Source organism: Pteropus vampyrus, unplaced genomic scaffold (assembly GCF_000151845.1).
Source record: "Pteropus vampyrus isolate Shadow unplaced genomic scaffold, Pvam_2.0 Scaffold5, whole genome shotgun sequence".
NCBI classification, from domain to species: domain Eukaryota; kingdom Metazoa; phylum Chordata; class Mammalia; order Chiroptera; family Pteropodidae; genus Pteropus; species Pteropus vampyrus.
Window position 1 is genome coordinate 11,049,903 of NW_011888786.1, and position 17,796 is coordinate 11,067,698.

At 31.6% G+C, this 17,796-nt stretch overlaps 1 pseudogene; it reads left to right on the forward strand.

Moving 5' to 3' along the window:
- Positions 1 to 88: 88 nt before the first annotated feature.
- Positions 89 to 207, forward strand: LOC111744186 (annotated as a pseudogene).
- Positions 208 to 17,796: the final 17,589 nt, after the last annotated feature.

Consider the following 17,796-nt stretch of genomic DNA (forward strand, 5'->3'; position numbering starts at 1 on the left):
CAAAGAAATTCTGTATGCATATTATATGGGGTAAGGCTTAAGTAGTCACTGATATATGCCTCAGTTTTTCATCTTTAAAACTGAAATTATCTACGGCCATGCTACCCTGAACAAGCCCAATCCCATCTGATCTTGGAAGCTAAGCAGGGTCGGGCCTGGTTACTACTTGGATGGGAGACCATCTAGGAAGACTGGGTACTGTAGGTGTAAAAAAATAAAAACAAAAATAAAAATAAGAATAAGAGATTGTAAGCTGACAAGGCCCTTGCAGTCTGTGAGGTCAACCAAGGGGTTGCTTTGCCTAAAAAATAAATAAATAAAATAAAATAAATTAAAAAATAAGTAAAATAAAAATAAAATTGAGATGACTGGGAGAGTCTTCATTATCAGGTTTAACTTGAGAATCAAATAACATAAAATATGTTAAAGGATTTTTTAAATTGTAAAGTAGTTTCCAAATCTGAGCAATTATGATTATTTTATATTTCAAAATATCTCTATGCTGCTTTTAATAAATGCCAGATTTTTCAAGTCTTTAGGAAATTCATTTATTGGATTATCATATTTAACAAAAATAAGGGGTGTGTAGCACAAGAGAAACATGACTGTAAAACAAAGGCAGTGCAGCAAGCCTTTTATCAGAGCTAACATTTTCAAGATCGCAAGAGCCTGATTAAAATTAAACCCCAGTGGGGCCTTGAGAGAAAAAAATTGAATATGATGGTGTGCAAGAACTTCTTATCACTTCCAATTATCTATTTCATAAAAATATTTGCCTTCGAGTATTCATGTTATTTTAATATGGTTTTAATGTCTAATTATCTATTATTTTCAGGTAGCTCCAAATATTTTATAATACTTGCTTTGAAATGAATGTTAGGAATAATTGACTCAGTTTTTAAATGCCAAATATGTATGCTTAGCCACAATCAGAAAAGATAATTTAGCTGTATTGTCAGGGGGTTGCCCATTGATATGCCACTTGTGATAGCATTAGCACTAAATTAATCCCTTGGAAAAAAATTTTACGAATATAGATAAACCTTCTGATCTTGGATTGATAGACAAGTGATTTTAACAAGATTTTAATTAAAATTGACCGCAAAGTGTGTCTTCCAAAGCAGTGTGGAATATAAACAAGGAGTACCGAGAGAACACCAAATGAATTTGCTGTGCCATTCTGAAGGTCTTACGTTGTAATATAGAGTTTAATCACAAAACTCCAACAAAAACTCTTTGCTTAGTTTTCTAAGATTTGCATTATCATAATGCAAACAAGCAAAAGAAACACATTATTTTTCAAAGAATCCTTCACTTCTATGTATTTAAAAGAATGGATCTCAGAATTGACCTCAGCATGCTGAGTGTTGTAATTTGTTTTTAAATTTATTTATGGGTTATAGACCATCTTCTGTATGTCAAATATTGTAAGTGCTGGAGAAATTCTCCAATCACTTACCTCCTCTACCCTTGCCAACTCACGGACGGAACAACTCACAACATCAGTAGGTCGGTATTGTGATGTTGGGTACCAAACAGAGAACTAACCCATTTACTTCCATTCCTAGGCAGAAAAAGAATAGATGAGCCAATCTGGACCAATCATATACAATGCATAAAATGTCTGGCCATACCGCTTTATCTAAGAATTGATTGTTAATCAGTAGACCAGTCAATATTACTGAAGTATTATCAAATACATCAGTATCTTCATCTTAGAAGGTAGTAAAGTGTCATTTTCTTTCTAGAGGCCATCTATGAGGTTTTGAAGCTAATTTTGACAACTCTAGAAACAAGATTCTTTGAAGAAGAGTCTTGACAGAAATGTATTCCTAGTTACAATCTTCTTGACCAATCCACTTACCCTCCCTATTTATGAGTCAGTTTACTCTATATCTACCCCATATTAGTCTGAGATGCATTTTTTAGCACTTGAAATAGAAATAAATTAATAAAATTGTAAGCACTTTTGGCAGTCATTACTTTGACTTATGCAAAATAAAACATGTTAAAAATTAAAACATTCAACCAAGGTCTGTTTGCTAATTGTGAAGAGTGAAAATGGTGTTTGATTATACAATTTAGTAAATGACTATAATTCTGGTTATATATGTTTTTAGTTAATTAAAATATTCTATTTTGTGTATATAGCGATAGAATGAGAGTATAGACATTGTAGACCCAGCATGCTTGAGGGCCACGGTTTTATATGCTATAAAAAAAATCAGAAATGGCCATTAAAGAGAACATAAGCTCACTGTGCGTGACTGTGGGTGCTCTGTCTGTGTAATCTTCATCCCAGAATCAGTAATGCCAAGAACAGTGATTGCCGTGTAATACTAATTAAGGGATATTTTTAATGAATTAATAGGTAAATTTAATGGAATTAATTAAAAACAGAATGTTAGAAATCACAGTGATTGCAGCCTCTCTTGGGAGGCCTACCTCTTCTACTTGTTAGTTGTACGACTTTGGGAAATAAGGCAATCTATGTTTCTACTTTTTAACTTTAATATATGGATAAAAATAAAACTTAAAATATTAAGAGAAGTGCTTGCCATCTAGCAATGCTCAATCTATTAATCATTCTGAAACTAAATAAAAATAAATAAGCCATAAGGGGTGGTTCTATAGAGTAGTGGTTAGCACGTCTGCTTTATACACAGAAGGTCTTGGGTTTGAGCCCCAGCGGAGCCATGGCCCATACCCCGGTTGCACCAGGCCCCTGGTGCACCAGGCCTCTGGTGCACCAGGCCCTGGGTGTGTGCTGCGAGCAGGTGGGAGGAGACACCCCACCTTCAGAGATCCAGTCTTTAAGGGGAGACAGCAACATCCGTAGGTCAGGAGTGGAAGTGGGTGGGGGAAGGGTTTAAAAATAAACAAACATACCATATAGTGTAAGGGGGATTAAATAAACTGGCAAATAAAAAGTGCTTAAAGGGGGACCTAGAACATATTGATCATCAATACTTTTTGTTAATATTATTCTTTTTATCAATACACATTAGAAACTTTAAAGACAACTATATTTTACTAAAAAATTTAATTTCTGAACAGTGCGGTTATCACTCAATGAAATGGAAAAAAAATTAAAGAAGGGGAAAACATCAATAAATCATTGCATTCTAATATCTCTGAGGTCAGATTTGTCAACAGAAATACAGAATATGGCATGAGAGGGATTCTGTCACTTTTAACTTGATTCCTAGACATATAATTTGAAAAGATTATGAGCAAATGAGACATGTGGCCTTGGATTAAAAATCACAATTCTAAAACAGGCCTGGCCATTCATAAGATTTCTAATAATCTTCAGACTTTCTGTTTTTATGTGTAGAGTGAAATAGGGTTATTAGGTAAATAAATGATTATATGTAAAAATTGGCTCAATAAATTAGGTCACTTTTTTTCTCTTCTCCCTTTTCTCCTTTTAAGCAGAATTTTGGATCCCCCCTCACCCAGATGTTTCCCTACCCCTTCTCTAGAATCAGATCAGCACTTTAATGGAAAGTTAAAGAGAGGTGATCCAGTATACTTTAACTAGTTATTTTTATTTTTCTAGTGTACCAGTATAGAACCTACCCTAGAATAATTACAAAACAAGAAGGCTCTAATCCATCATATTTATTTTTCTCTTTGTATTAATTAATTAAATTTTATTGAGATATATTTGACAAATAAAATGGTAAGGCACTTAAAGTATACCACATGATGATTTGATATATGCGTATACTGTGAAAGAATTCCCCCCGTTGAGTTATTAACACATACATCACCTCACGTATTTACTTTTTTTTTGATGAGAACATTTAAATTCTACTCTTTGCAAATTTCAATTATACAATAAATACCATGTCACCAGCTATAATCACCATGTTACACATTAGATCTTCAGATCTTACTCATCTTATAACTTAGTATCTATACCCTTTTCCTAACCTCTTCACTTTCACCACCCCTAGCCTTGGCAATCTCTATTTTCTGTTCTCTGTTTTTTCTGAGATTTTGTTGTTGTTGTTTTTGTTTTTATTTTTAGCTTTCCATATAAGTGATGCCATGTAGTATTTGTCTTTCTCTCCCTGGCTTATTTTACTTAGGGTAGTGCCCTCAAGGATCATCCACGTGGTCACAAATGGCAGAATTTCATTCTTTTTTAATGCTGAATGATATTCCATTTCATATATATACCACATGTTTTAATTAATTCATCCATTGACAGACACTTAGATTGTTTCCATAAATAGCTATTGTGAATAATGCTGCAATGAACATAGGAGAGCAGATATCTCTTCAAGATATAGTTTCATTTCTTTTGGCTGTATATCCAGAAGAGGGATTGCTCAATCATACGATACTTCTATTTTTAATTTCTTAAGGAACTTTCATACTGTTTTCCATAGTGGCTATACCAGTTTATATTACCTCCAACAGTGTAAAACAGTCCCCTTTTCTTCATATACTTGCCAACATTTGTTATCTCTTGTCTTTTTTCATAATGGACATTCTGACAGTTGTGAGATTCTGATATCTCTTTATATTTAAAACTTCTAAATACATGCTTGATCCTATCTAACACTGAAGCTTACATAATCTAGGCAAAATTTGCTTTAGATCCTCACTTCCACCTACACATAGTTGAAAAACTGGTGGACGATAATGTGAAAAATCAGTTTCCAAACTTGTTACAGTGTTTAAAATAAGGACAATTATATGGACTTTGGAATCAAATAGACTTGAGTTCAAGTTCTACATTTGCCACTTCTGACCAATAGGTGGCCTCTCTAAGGCTCCGATTCTTCATCTGTTAAATAGGAATGCTAATATCAATCTCATGAATTATAATAATAATAATATATACTTGAAATGTATTTATAATAATAATAGGTGCATTATCAATATTTTTAATAACTTTTTCTTAAAAAGATGAGTGTATTAGTGGATAAATGAATGAATGAATCACATCTCTCTTGGTACCTGTTATCCAGGTTCCATTTTATATTTCATTTCTCTTAAAAGAAATAACTGTCATTTTTTTTCATCTAAGATTTGGGCAATGTATTGTTCTTGCCATGTGAAGCCTAGAGAATTCTAGTCCTGCATATGAATCTTGCTTTTTATACTATCATCTTATTCTAAATTAATAGATTTCTCTGATGTGAACTTCATTAAATTGTGACCATTGAGGTGAATACATTTTTAAATCTCTTTTTTCCTCTCTCAATGTCAACTACTCACTAGCATTAATTCCTAAAAACTATTTCTTGATACCTACTTAGACTTAGAAGTGCTGGTTGTTTTGTCCCCCAGTTCTGCCTCACTGAATTTTCACTCATGCCTACTTGTCCTATAGGAGTTAACCATTTATTATAGGCTGAATTGTATCCCCTCCTCCAATTCATGTGTTGAAGTCCTAATCCCCAGTGGACATTACTATATTTGGAGTTAAGATTTTTAAGGAGGTAATTAAGTTAAAATGGTGTCATTAGGGTGGGCCCTAATTCATTATTACTGGAATCCTTATTAGAAGAGGAGATCAGGACACAGACACACACAGACGGAACACCTGGTGAAAACAGGGAGAACATGATCATCAACAAGTCATGCAAAGAAGCCTTAGGAGAAACTAACCCTTCCAACCCCTGGATCTAGGACTTCTAGCCTCCAAAAATCTGAGAAAATACATTTCTACTGTTTAAGCCATTTAGTCTATGGTACCTTGTTATAGAAGCCATAGCAAACTAATAAACCAGGTAACCTGTTGGTGGTAACAGCAAAATTCCATTCAATCTCTACTTCTTTCAACAAGTACTACTGTGTCAAAGATGAGAATACTATCCAAGGACAAAAAAAAAAAAATTAAAAATGAATGTTGTTCTGCTTCTCAGGTCACTTATGGTCCAACCTGGATTAAAAAATAGAACTAAACTTGAGGAATATACATTAAGGGAGACGACAAGAGAAAACATTTTAAGAATAACTAAAATAATTCAAACTGTGCTCATGACCTTACAGAGTTAGAGGCTGCCAAGGTGCTTTAAAAATGTGTGTAATTTTCACCTATTACAGATAATTGTTTTAAACTCCTACATGTTGTATCTGTTTTTTTTTCTTTTACTTTTTAAAAACATTTTAAAAATGAAACTCTAAAGTTTTTGAAATTGAAAAGGCTAGAACAAATAACATGAAGATAGAGGTCAATTTTAAATGAACTATAAAGAATTTGCAATTCCAGATAAAACATAGTCCTTGTGCAAAAGAAACCTACAGATGTCATTTTTAGGTTGAGCCTGAGTAATGATTAAGAATATATAATTGCAAGATAATTGGCCTAGGATTTTCAAAAATACTAGTATCATGAAAAACAAACAAATAAAAAAGCCTTTTTTTGGCAAAGTATTGTAGATTAAATCAACTCAATAAACTATGCAATTAAGATGAACTTGTGCTCTTTTAATTCTAAAGATAGGAAGTAGCTAGGAAGATAATCTTTGTGAGGGAAAATGGAGACATTAGACATATTAGACAACAGTATTCTGTTGTTATCTCAGTGTCATAATTATACTGCAGTTAGGCAGAAGAATAACCTGATTCTTGGGTGATACATAATAAAATGTCAGTGAACACAACTAAATAAAAAACTTTCAGCAAAAGAAATGCATATATGTATATATATATATATATATATATATATATAGAGAGAGAGAGAGAGAGAGAGAGAGAGAGAGAGAGAGAGAGAGAGAGAGAGAACTCAGAGAGAAAAGGAAAATAAATACAGTATAATGTTTAAAAAGAGTAAAATTATGTTGATATTTTGTAAATTATAACAAGGAAATTCATTTAACACTTTAAGCTAAAGAAAATATTGTAATTAAGAAATTATCAAGAGGTAAATATAAATTTAATTGTTGAAAAATTCTAGAATACATTGTCAAAAATCAAAGTTTTCTAACAATATAATGAGTGTAGTTATCTATTAAATAATCATAGCTTGTCTTAATTGCTAAGAATATGTTGTACTATTTTTACTATATTTTCTTTTAGTAGGAAAATACCAAAGTCACATGTTAATTTAAATTCACCAAAACCTTTTTTTGGTAGACTTGTGGTTAAATTGGTGAAATATGGGATGTACAATAAATGAATTGCTGGAAATAGCTACAAACCCACAAATGCTTGTTCTATATTTTTCCCTTAACTCTGTCAGTAAATAGAATTCCTAAATTTCGTATCTTTACTGTTTTCTATACAAAAAGGATAATAACATTAATGGTCTCTATGAGACTACTTATTTTTAGAATTCTATGACTTATTTTACATGTGACATTTTTACCAATAGTAAAAGTACAAATAGAGAGTAATTATGATTTTGCTATTCGGCTTTCTCTGTATATTTGAATGTTCCAATAATGATGGTTGCATATGAACAAACTGCAAGAAAATCACATTTAACATATTCTTTATTGACCAAAAGACAATTAAAAGCCATCAAAATGACAAACATTGGACATAGCATTATTAACCTGAGCATAAACTGAAAAAAATCCATATTCAAGCAATTTAAAAATAATTTAAATGTGAAAAAAACCTCAGGCATTTAAAACCATTCTGCTTCAGCGCCAATAAAATCCACTCACATGGTAAAAAATAAAGAGACTTGATTATTTATTCTGCAGCTGAATAAATCCTCCTGGATTCTTATGCAAATAATAAACTAAGTTCTAACTTATTTAGGAAGAAAATAAAAAAAACAAAGGTTTGTTCTATAAATGTCCGTTTATAGAATGAAGAAATTGAGGCTTAGGGAGATTTAAAAAACTGATTAATCTAATTAGGAAAAAAACAAGTTTTGGACTTCATCTATTATGACATCAGTTTTTATGTCCTTTGTCATTGTAGCTTATACTATAGCAAGCTGTTAATGTTATGTTGTAAAATTTGAATCCTGGTTCAAACATTTACTATCATAAACTAGGAAAAGTTTCTTCATCTTTAAAATAAGGATAATAAATTTTATATTTTGATATATTTTGTTGAATTAAATGTGTATTACCATTATTAACAGTTGCAAATAATATAAAACAAAGCATACATAGCTAAAATAATTTTAAAACTTAAAATGTTCACTTTGATGATTATATCCACCACCTTCATTTTGCATATAAAATATTCTTAGGGAAACAGCCTTGTGATAATTGTTTTAATTCTTAAATACAGTGAAACAAAAGTTTGTTCTTGCAAATATAGAAAAAGATTAGGAAGAACACATTGAACAGTGTTTCAGGCCAACTCAGGCAATGAGTCATTTCAATAGAAAATGTTTTTAAAGTTATAAAAAGGAGATTTTTTTATAGAAGTCATTTTGGATTATTGAATGTGATACTTTAAAATATGAAACACACATGAGATAAAATATTAGTAAAATAATTACCAATAATATGTAACATAAGCTATATAAACACAATAGAGATAAAATAATATATAATATGAGTAAATAATAAAGTATTTAATGTATAAATATGTATATTATACATAATAATATAAAACTATATATACATATATATATATGTATATATATAAACAAAAATGGCAACAACTTAATAGAAAACTGTAAAATTTGGCCAAACATAAACTACTTTCTTGAGGTTCATCTGGACCTTCTTTTATTAGTCACCTATCCTGTCACTAGCCTGCCTCTATCAAAGTTTATCAATACTTTGTTTTAATTATTTTCAGTTCTTGTTATTAACATTGAAATTCTTTGCCACTCAAAGCCGTGCTGGTTGTCTTATAATTTCACAGAACTTTTATTTCAAGCAGGGGTATCAGCTGTCTACAGGAGAGTAGAAAATAAAATGTCTGTGTTCAACATTAAAAAGGAAGCAGAATTATAACACGGCTTCCATATTCAGTGTCCTCATCATCCTAACAACTCATATACAGTCATTGATTGAGTGGAGGTTACGTACGGGAAAAAAAAAAAAAGAAAGAACTTTTGATATTTGAGTTTTTCTCTTGGAATGACATTCTTCTTGTTCATCCTTACTTGTAATGGGATACATTGTCAACTATAGTCATTTTAAAAGACCCCACCCATATGGATCTAGGTATGGGGACACAAGTGTTTTACTGTTCTTCCTCCACCCCTGAGGTAGTAAAGATCGTATTAACCACGTTTCAAATGTGGGTATTGACCAAGTCCATTTTTAATAAGGTAATTATGTAATAGTCACCAAAAAGAAAGTATTACATATCCTAGAAAAAAAGTGGTCATAAAATTTATGGAATAATAGAAAAGAAAATATAATTATCTAAGTGCAATGGACTGAATATCTGTGTTTCCCTAAAATCCATGTGTTGAAATCCAAACCTCCAGTGTGATAGTATTAGGAGGTAGGCCTTAGGGTCATGAGGTCATGAGAGTGAAGCCCACATGCATGGGACTGTGCCTTTATCAAAGGGACTCGGATAATCCACCCTTGCCCTTTCTGCCATGTGAGGACACGGTGAGATGTCAGGACTCCACAACCCAAAAGTTGGCTCTCACTAGAGCCTGACCGCTCTGGCCTATGACCTCAGACTTCCAGCCTCAGAACCGTGAGAAATAAATTTATGTTGTTGATAAGCTACCCAGTTCATGGTATTTTCTTACAGCAGCCTGAGCTGACTAACATACTAAAGGAATAAAAAGGGAGTGAGCTATTGAGTAAACAGGGTGTGGATTTGAAATAAATTCTTATCGGCTTAAGTCTATTTGAGAATCACTTTTAAAGTTTTTCCAACACTTCAGGACTTTCACTCAACTAATATTTAATTAATAGCATCTATCCTAATTGTCAGTAGCGCTCTGTTCTATATGAAATAAAATTCTATATATGTTTGATATCAATATTCACTTTATATCTTTTTTAATGGTTTTCACGGAATTTCCCACAATGTCATCATCAAAGGAATGAAAACAAAAGTGAATATAGACTTTTCTGAGCATATGTATCACTGAGAACATTTTTAAAAACATGGTCAAAAGTGGCTATATTTCTATTATATTGCTGTTTTTATAGTTTTGCCTTTTCCAAAATTTTATACAGTTGGAATCAAACAGTATGTAACTTTTCAGATGGAGTTTTTTCACTTACTTAAATATGCATTTAAGATCTCTCATGTCTTTTCATGAATTGATATCTCATTTTTTTAGTGCTGAATAATTTTCCATTGTCTGGACAAACCAATTTATTTATCCACTCACATAGTGAAATACATCTTAGTTGCTTCCAAGTTTTGGAAATTGTGAACAAAGCCGCTGCTGTAGATGTCTGTGTACAGGTTTTTGTGTGAATATGTTTTCAACTTATTTAGGCAAATACCAAGGAGCATGACTGCAGGATCATGTGATAAGAATACATGTAGTTTTGGAAAAAACTGTATTCTAAAGTGACTGTACCATTTTGCATTCCACAAGCTATGAATGAGAGTTGCTGTTGCTCCACATCCTCACAAGCATTTGGTGTTGACAGTGTTCCAGATTTTGTACATTTCGATAGGAGAAAGTGGTACTTTGTTGTTTCAATTTACATTTTTCTAATGACATATGATATCTGTTCATACGCTTATTCGTCATCTGTATATATAGTCATCATTCATATATATATTCTTACTAGTAAATATGATGTAATTTTTTGTTTTTGTTTTTTTGATCATAGATGCTTTTTATCAAGTTGAGGAAGTTTCCCTCTAAGCTTACTAGGAGATTTTTATCTTGAATAGGTGTTAGATTTTGTCAAATGCTTTTTTGACATCTATTGAAATACATAATTATATGGTTCTTCTTCTCTAGCCTATTGACGCAATGGGTTACACTATTTGATTTTTTAAAATAATGAATGAGTCTTGCATATCTGCAATAAATTCCTATCAGTTTGTAGTGTATAATTTTCTTAAACATTGTTGGATGGGATATACTAATTTTTTGAGGATTTTTGCTTTTATATTCTTGTGAGATATTGGTCTGTAGTTTTCTTTTCTTGTAATGTCTTTGCCTGGTTTTGCAATTAGGGTAATGCTGGCCCCATACATTGAGTTAAGTAAGAAGTATTCTCTTTGTTTCTATCTTCTGGATGAGCTTATAGAGAATTGGTATAATTTCTTCCTTAAATGTTTGCTATATTTTACCAATGAACCCATCTGGGCCTGGTACTGTCTGTTTTGAAGATCATTAATTATTGATTAAATTTCTTTAATAGATATGGATCCATTCAGATGGTCATATTTTTTCTCATGAGAGTTATGGCATCTTGTGTTTTTCAAGGAATTGGTTCATTTTATCTAGATTTTCATATTTGTGAGCATATTTCTTGATTATCCTTTTAATGACCATGGAATCTGTAATGATGTCTCCTCTTTAATTCCTGATATTAGTGATTGTGTTTTCTCTTTTTCTTTTTGTTAACCAGAATGAAGGAATTTTTTATTTTACTGATAATTTCAAAAAAAGCAGCTATTGTTTTCCTTTAATTTTCTCTGTTGATTTCTTATTTTAATTTCTGCTCTAGTTTTTATAATTTCTTGTCTACTGCTTACTTTGTATTTTAATTGTCTCTTCTCTTTCTAGTTTCCTAAGGGGACTTTAGATTATTTATTTTAAGATCTTTTTTCTTTTTTAATATATACATTTAATGCTGCATAAATTTCTCTCTTATCACTGTTGTCACTGTAACCCAGAAATTTTTACAAGAATATTTTTATTTTCATTTACTTCAAACAAGTTTCTTTTTTAATTTCTAGAGATTTGTTCTCTGACACATGTGTTACTTAGAAGTGTGTATTTTAAACTTTATTTTGGTATTTTCCACCTATTTTTCTGTTATTTATAGTTTATTACATTGTGGTTTAAAATCATATGTATTTAGGATTTCCATTCTTTAAATTTATTAAAGTGTGTTTCATGGCCCAGAATGTAGTCTATCATGGTGAATATACCACATGATTTTGTAGAAATGTGTATTCTGCAGTAGTATGAAGTAATAAATAGATGTTGCTTATATCCAGTTGATTGATGGTGTTATTGAGTTCAACTAGTCCTTACTGATTTTCTGCCTGCTGGATACATCCATTTCTGATAGAAAGGTGTCGATGTCTCCACCTGTAATAGTGGATTCATCTGTTTTTTCTTGCAGTTATATTCTTTTTTGCCTTATGTATATTGTCATTCTCTTATTTGGCACACTCACATTAAGAATTGTTATGTATTCTTAGATAATTAACACCTTTATTATTATGCAATGCCTTTCTGTATTCCTAAGATTTTTGCTTGCTCTTAAACCTGCTGTGCATGTAATTAATATAGCTACTCCAGCTTTATTTTTATTAATGTTAGCATAATATATTTTTCATCATCCTTTTACTTTTATTCCATATGTAATTTTATATTTAAACTAGATTTCTTATAGATAGTGTATAATTTGGTCTTGATTTTAATCCACATGACAATTTCTGGTTTCCATTAGTGCATTTTGACCAATCGATGTTTAAAGTGATTATTGATATAGTTGAATTACTAGTGATCATATTTGTCACTGTTTTCTATTTGTCACCCTTGTTCTTTACTCCCAATTTTGACTTCCACTCTTTTTCTACCTTCTGTGGTTTAATTGAACATTTTACATGAATTATTTTCTCTCCTTTCACAGCCTATCAATTACACCATTTTTCTCTTTTTATAGTGGTTACCATAGTTTACAATATACCTTTACAACTAATCCAAATCTATGTTCAAATACCCTTAAATTGCTTCACAGGTAATGTAAGTACCTTATAATAACAAAAGTCTTAATTACTCCCTCTCTTCTCTTGTATCATTGCTGTCATTCATTTCACTTATATATCAGCTACAATTAACAAATACATTGTTGCTATTATTATTTTGAACAAACTCTTATCTGTTAGATCAATTAAAATAAGAAAAAAATTAAAGTATTTTACTATTACTATTCCTTCTCAAATGTTCTTACTTTATGTCAATCTGAATTTCTGATAAATATCATTTTCTTTTCTCTAAAGGACTTTTTAACATTTTTTTGCAAGGTAGGTCTACTGGCAAATTCATCCTCAATTTTAGTTTGTTGAAGAAAGTCTTTATTTCTCTTTCAGTTAATAAGAATATTTTAACAGGATATGGAATTCATGGTTGGCATTTCTTTTTTTCTCTCAACACTCCACTTTCTTCTTGCTTGCATGGTTTCTGAGGAGTCAGTTATAATTCTTATATTTGTTCCTCTACAGGTAAGGTGTTCTCCCCACCACCTCCCTGGCTTCCTTCAAAATCTTTCCTTTTTATCTTTGATTTTCTGCAGTTGAAATATGATATACCTAACTCTAGTTTTTTAGGTATTTATCCTGCTTGTTGTTTTCTGAGAGTCTTAGATCTGTGATTTGATATCTACCTGTAATTGGGAGAAATTCTGTGTCAGTAGTGCTTTAAAATTTTCTTCAGTTCTTTTTTCTTGTTGTTTTCCTTCTGACATTCCCGTTACACATATGCTACACTTTATATTTGTTGTCTCATGATTCTTCAATTCTCTGTTCAATATTTTTTCTTTTTTTCTTTTTAGAAGTTTTTAATTATATCCTCAAGCTCAGAGATTATTTTTTCTTTGCTGCATCCAGTCTACTAATGAGCTCATCAAAGGTATTCTTCATTTCTATTAGAGTGTTTTTGATATCTAGAATTTTTGATTCTATCTTTGAATTCCTACTGTTTTCAATTTCCCATCTGTTCTTACATGTTGTCTACACTTTCATTAGAATTCTTAAATTATTAAACATAGGTGTTTTAAATTACCAGTGTGATAATTCCAACATTTATGTCGCATTTGAAATTGGTACTGCAGATTATTCTGTGCATCGAAACTGTATTTTTGCCGCTTGGTATGCCTTATAATATTTTTCAAAAGCCTAAAGTGATATAAATGATAATGGATAAAAGAAACTCTAATAAATAGCACTTTAGCGATGTGGTGGTAAAGTGCAGGGAGGAAGAAAATATTCTATAGTCCTATGTTTATATCTGTCTTTCAATGAGTCTGTGCCCCTTAGAGTGAACTTTCACAAATGCTTTGCTCGGTTTGTCTCCCTCTTAGATGGGACAGGACGGTTAAAAGGGGCTGAAGTTGGAGACTTTCTTTCTCTTACATGGAAGCCTAGAGGAAACTGGAGTTGAATGTTTTCCTTCCCCTGGATCAGCTGAACTATAATCAAATCCCAATAGGTTAATCTCTGGTAAAACAGATTCTCTTCAGGTCTGGTCTCGTTGAGTTAAGCAGAATGCTCTGGCATATTTCAAAATAGTTTTCTCTTCCCCATGCCAGACACATTAGGGGATTTTCCTCTGAAATTCACTGTGTACCTGGTAGGGCTACGGGAGGTAAAACTCACTAACATGTGGTGGTCCCCATATGACTTGGCCCCCCTAGAGGTTTTAGCTCTCATACTTTTCCACACTTAGCCTCTGGCAATTTGTGAATTTCAGTTTAGGTTTTCCTGGTCCAGTACTACAATGTAAAATAAGTAGAAAAGATTACACAGAGGAATGTTTTTATCACCAGATATAACATATGTTCAAGCAGTTAAGCCACAAACTTATTAAGTGGGAGATATGTAGTACAATCCTGGCTAAACTTTTCAGGTTCAATGCTTAGGAATTTGTGTTAATTTTTCCAACTGTGTGTGTGTATATATATAAATACACACACACACACACACACACACACACACACACACACACACACACACACACACACACACACACACACCCCTAAGTGAAAGTCTAATAATGTTGACATTTTAAACAATATGTCTTATATTAAGTTGAAGGATATGGGTGAGGTTGATTAAAATATCCTAAATAGTTGTTATCTGGTTGTTACTTTGAAAATATAGATAATTTCTCAACTAACTTGTTTTCTTTAACTGAAACAGTATATGAACTTACTAGTTTATGTGCATTTTTTTTTCTGGCTTATATCTTAATCTCATTTAATTATCAGAATTATATTCTTAATATTAGTTTTTTAGGGCTACGATAACAAATCACCATAAATTGCTTGGCTTAGATCAGCAAAAATGTATTGTCTCACAGTTCTGGAGGCTGCCAGTCAGAAATCAAGGTATTAGCAGGTCCTTCTCTGTCTGAAATCTGTAGGGAGAGTCCTTTTTGGTCTCTTCTAGCTTCTGGTAGCCCCAAATATTCCTTGGTTTGTGACAGCAAAACTACAGTCTCCCTTTCCATCATCACATGGCATTTCCCCTTTGTCTCTTTACATCATTTTCCCTCTATGTGTGTCTGTGCACATAAAAACAAATTTCTTGTTTTTATAAGGATGTCTGTCACATTGTATTAGGCTCACCCTGATGGCCTCATTTTAATTCATTACCTCTGTAATGAGCTCGTTTCCAAATAAGATCCCTTTCTGAGGTCCCAGGGTCCTGGGTGTAGGAGGGGTGTGTGTGTGTGTCGAGGGGAAAGTTAGGGCTTCAACATGTCTCTTTTTGGGCAGGATGCAGTTTAACCCATAATACTTAGTATGTCTTTTTTGCTTTCTCAAGCTCTGTTAATATAGATAAAAAGTATTTTTTTCATTTTTTATTTCTCATAACTACATAAAACTTTACATAATTAAATTGTAAGAGATAGAAAGCTTGCTGAAAGCTAGGGTTGTTGTCTATAGAAAAAAATATATTAAATTAGCTTAGAAAGAAGTTTCCTCTTTCTGTGATGCTGAGTTACATAAAATTTCAGTTGAACTAAAAATTTTCGCTATTTCTCTAGGCAGTAAAATCTCAATTTTTTCCTAAAGCAAGTGCATAATGCAAGAGAGTCAGTGCATACTTGATAATGAGCAAGTGCAGGAAAAATGTAGCTCCAAAATGTATTTTTTTTCTTTTCATTATCTGTGAAACTTCACTTATTTCACAGTTCAGTTCAGAATCCTATAGCTTAGATTTCACATTCATGATCATCGATCTGTTTGCAGCCTGGGATGCCAACATCCTCTTTAGAATCATTAATTTCAGAATATCAATATTCTAGAGAAAAAATGCTTCTTATTTCTCTTTTATCTTTATGACCTACATTTTTATAGACTGGAATGTAATAATGAGAAATTGTAAGTAATTAAAACTATGATAGTTCCAACTAAATAAAAAACCTGTTGTAGTCATTATAATGATGTTTAATGCATATATAAGTTATACGCATGTTATATACATAAAATGTAAGAAAGGGGTCCATTTTGTTTAAATTCAAATAGAATATGATATACTTTTCATATATTAATTTTGTATTCTACTATACTGTTATCATTAAATTCATTTATCATCAAATGTCACTGAAAGCATAAGTTTAATTTTCTAGATAAATTCTCAAAATTTGAGTTTTTAAATATTTGTTTTAGTGGTTACCATCTTACAAACTGTATACCATCAATAACTACTGCAACATTTGAAATAACTTGTAGTTATTATATATGTACTATAAATAAAAAAATAAATATATATATATATATATAATTACTCCCAACTATTAAAATATGTCTCTCTTTTTAAATAGAAGACTATTGACATATTCTAAACAATTAGGCTAAAATGGGAAAATGCATAGAAACTATCATAGTCTATTAAATAACTTCTGGCAGTTGGAGTTAGCATCATTTAAAATTTGTCCATTATGGTTTCGTTCTTCTTATAGTATCTTTGGTCAACATAATATTCAACTTAACAAAGAAATTATATAGTAATGAGAGTCATGAAATAAAATAATAGAAACACTTTAAAATGTTTTCTTATTTTTTTCCCTATATTCTATGAAAACAAAAACATCAACATTTTATGTAGATATTGAGAGTCTATACTAGGTAAAATACATATCTTTCTGTCACAGGTCAATGCCCAAAACTCTTCTTGATGGCACAATATATGTCCCTCCCATATATTTTAGATAAAGCTTTCACATATGTAACAAATATAATTTTCCATACAACTAATAATGTGCAAAGAAAGTGTTTTTAAATATTTCTTTCAAATTAAATTATTTTTCTGATCTCTCCTCACTAAGGTGAGTGAGAAGTCCACTGTCAAAGTTTTGTGGTTTTTTGCAATTATTTTTATCATTATCTACCTTCCCTTTTATCTTAATATCAAAGCATTAACAATTTAGGAAAGCGTATGCCACCACGCCTACTTCTCCATCCTCCTTTGAAAATTATTTTTAATCATCTTCATCAGGCTAGGACTTCAATGACAACGGCTTGTTGACTGTCATCAGTTGTTAAAGAGTAATATCAGATTGTTCCATTCCCTGTCTTAAATCCTTTTCAAACTTTCCTCTCACATTTAAAATAAATTTTAACTCTATCCTAACCTTCAAAAACTTATGTAATCTACCAACCCCTACTGACTTTTTTTACTTCATCTCAGGTCACTCTCTCCTAGCCCACTGGGCTATAGTAGAACTTTCCTTTTTACTCTTGGAACAAGTTAAATGTATGTCTTTACAATATCTAGTTGGAGTATTTTTCTCACTTATATTTATCTAGTGATATAGTACATGTCCTTTTTGCCTCACACAGATCTTCCTCAGTAGGTTGGTGCATCTGTTTACCAGCCACTGTAGAGTATGGCTGATAATTCTGGAAAGTTGCCCTCAGCAAGGAAATTAGCTTGCCTAGATATAGCCAGGAGGTAATTACACCTTACAGGAGGGATAGCCTCAGCCAATGACTGATCGATATGGGGATTTGAAATCCA